Source organism: Orycteropus afer, unplaced genomic scaffold, assembly GCF_000298275.1.
Source record: "Orycteropus afer afer isolate SDZICR_OR568_19922 unplaced genomic scaffold, OryAfe1.0 scaffold00214, whole genome shotgun sequence".
Classification (NCBI taxonomy): domain Eukaryota; kingdom Metazoa; phylum Chordata; class Mammalia; order Tubulidentata; family Orycteropodidae; genus Orycteropus; species Orycteropus afer.
In genome coordinates, this window is record NW_006921801.1 from 753,480 (window position 1) to 756,283 (window position 2,804).

General features: G+C 39.8%; 1 protein-coding gene across 1 annotated transcript in view; it reads left to right on the forward strand.

Moving 5' to 3' along the window:
* The window catches only part of STYX (serine/threonine/tyrosine interacting protein), an 81,157-nt gene that overhangs the window by 39,288 nt on the left and 39,065 nt on the right, over window positions 1–2,804 (forward strand). The window lies entirely within an intron of this gene.

A 2,804-nucleotide genomic window follows, 5' to 3' on the forward strand; every position in this document is an offset into this window, starting at 1 on the left:
CAAATGATTTTGAGTTTTGTTCTATATTGTTCTCCCACTCTATCCAGGATCTCCTACATAGATCCCCATCTGAGTGGTTGACAGTAGTAGCTGGGCACCATCTATTTCTTCTGGTGTCATAGTCACATAGGCTAAAGATTGCATGGTGTACCAGTTGCTTAGACTAATTGTTTCCATGAATCTTTGGTTTTCTTCATTCTTCTTTGCTCTGGACGAGGAGAGACCCATCGTTGCATCTAGAGGGCAGCTTGCTAGCTTTTAAGATCCCAATCGCTATTTGCCAAGGTAGGAGGTGGAACAATGTTTTGTGTAGTATGTTATGCCAATTGAACTTGATGTCCCCTGTGACTATGGTCCCGAGCCCACAGGTCCAACTACTTGCTCCCTCTGGGTAGTTGGCTGTGGCCAAGAAGTAACTACAACCTTGTCCTTTGTCAGCTCTACTATACACCTGGGAATTCTTACAGAACATACAAATACACTTACAGAACCATTGTCCGCCAGCCCTCTACATGGTCATGGGCACACTTCCCCCTGCATTGACGTACCTAGTCGTTCAGCCTGTCCAACCATCTATCCACCAGTATACCCATGTTTGCCTTCACTGACAACGTAGTACTGTATGTGCAAAAGGGTTCATCTTTGTTGTTTGACCTCCCATGTACCTGTCTATGTCTTCCTCTTCCTCAGAGCCACCATGTTGATCACTCACATTTGCTACATTGGCCTTCTCTTCCCCCAAATCAGTACTTGTCTCTACCTAACAGTGTTCCCTTCACTCTCCTACCATCCCTGGTAACCAACAAAGAAAATTGTTCGGTATATAAACCTTTCCTTGACTGTTTACAGTGATGGACTAATACAATATTTGTCCTTCTGTGATTGACTTTTTTCACTCAGCATAATTTCCTCCCAAGTTGTTCCATGTTACGCAGTGTTTTGCAGATTCTACATTATTTTTTAGGGTTGCATAGTATTCCATTGTGTGTATGTCTCATAGTTTGGCTATCCATTCTTTAGCTGATGAATACCTAGGTTGTTACCATTGTTGTAAATACTGCTGCAGTGAACATGGGTGTGCATATGTTTGTTCTTGTCATGGTTCTCACTTCTTTAGGATATACCTAGCAATGGAATGGCTGGGTCAAATGGTGTTTCTAATTCCAGCTTTTTAAGGAATCGCCATTCTGCATTCCACAGTGGTTGTACTATTTTACAGTCCCACCAGCAGTGTTTGAGAGTCCCAGTCTCTCCGCATCCTCGCAAGCATTTGTTGTTTTCTGTCTTGTTGAATTTTGTTACTAGTGCTGGGGCAAGATGGTATCTCGTTCTGATTTGCAACTCTTTAATGGCTAATGATGGTGAGCATTTCTTAATATGTTTGTTGACCTCCTGAATATCCTCTGTGGTGAAGTGTCTATTCATGTCTTCTGCCCATTTTTTTAATTGGTTTATTTGTCTTTGTGTTGTTGAGGTGTTGGAGTTTTCTATAAATTTTAGAGATAAGTCCCTTGTCAGATATGCCATTGCTGAATATTTTTTCCCAATCTGTAGGTTTTCTTTTGACTCTTTTGGAGAAGTCTTTGGAAGCACATAAAAATTTAGTTTTTAGAAGGTCCTATTCATCTAGTTTGTTTTCAGCAGTTTGTGCGTTTTGAATTACACTCGATAGTCTGTTTATGCCATATATTGTTGTTATGTGCTGCAGAGTTGGACCTGACTCATAGCGACCACTCCTTGGGTTTCTGAGGGGGTATCACTATGGAAGTAGATTGCCCAGTCTTCCTTCTGAGGAGTGGCTGGTGTGTGAACCACCAGCCTTCTGGTTAGGCATTTGACTAAACTCACGACCAGAGCTCCTGTGCCCCTAAATTTGCCCCTAGTTTTTCCTTGAGGAACTTTATAGTTTTAGGTTTCACATTTAAGTCTTTGATCCATCTGTAGTTAGTTTTTGTGTATGGTATGAGGTACAGATCTTGTTTAATTTTTATGCAAATGGATATCCAGTTTTGCCGGCACCATTTATTAAACAAATGTTCACTTCCCCATTCAATGAATTTCAACCCTTTGTCAAAGATCAGCTGACCATAGGTTGAAGGCTCTATTTCTGGGTTCTCAATTCTATTCCATTGGTCTATGTGTCTGTCATTATACTGATACCAGGAAGTTTTGACTAATGTGGCTGTATAGTAGCTTTTGAGATCTGGCAATGTAAGACCTCTTACTTTGTTCTTCTTCTTGAGTGGTGGTGTTGTTATGTGCCATTGAGTCAGACCCGACTCATAGCGACCCAGTGCTTTGCTTATCCAAGGTCTCTTTCCTTTCCATATAAAGTTAGTGATTGGTTTTTCCATATCCTTAAAAATATGTTGGTAGGATCTGGATTGGGATTGCATTGAATGCATAGATTACTTTGGGTAGAATTGACATTTTCACAGTGTTCAATCTTCCTATCCATGAGCATGGTATATTCTTCCATTTATGTAGATCTCCTATGGTTTCTTGGAGTAGTTATTTGTATTTTTCTTTGTAGAGGTCTTTTGTGTCCCTGGTAAGATTTATTTCCAAATATTTTATTTTTTTGGTAGCTATTGTAAATGGTATTGATTTCCTTATTTCTTTTTCAGCAATCTCTCTGTTGGTGTAGAAGATTCCAACTGATTTTTGGATATTGATCTTGTATCCTACCACTATGTTAAATCTTTCAATTAGTTCCAGTAGATTTTTGACTGAGTCTCTTGGATTTTCTAGGTATAGGATCATATCATCAGCAAATAGGGATAGTTTGACTTCTTCCTTACCAA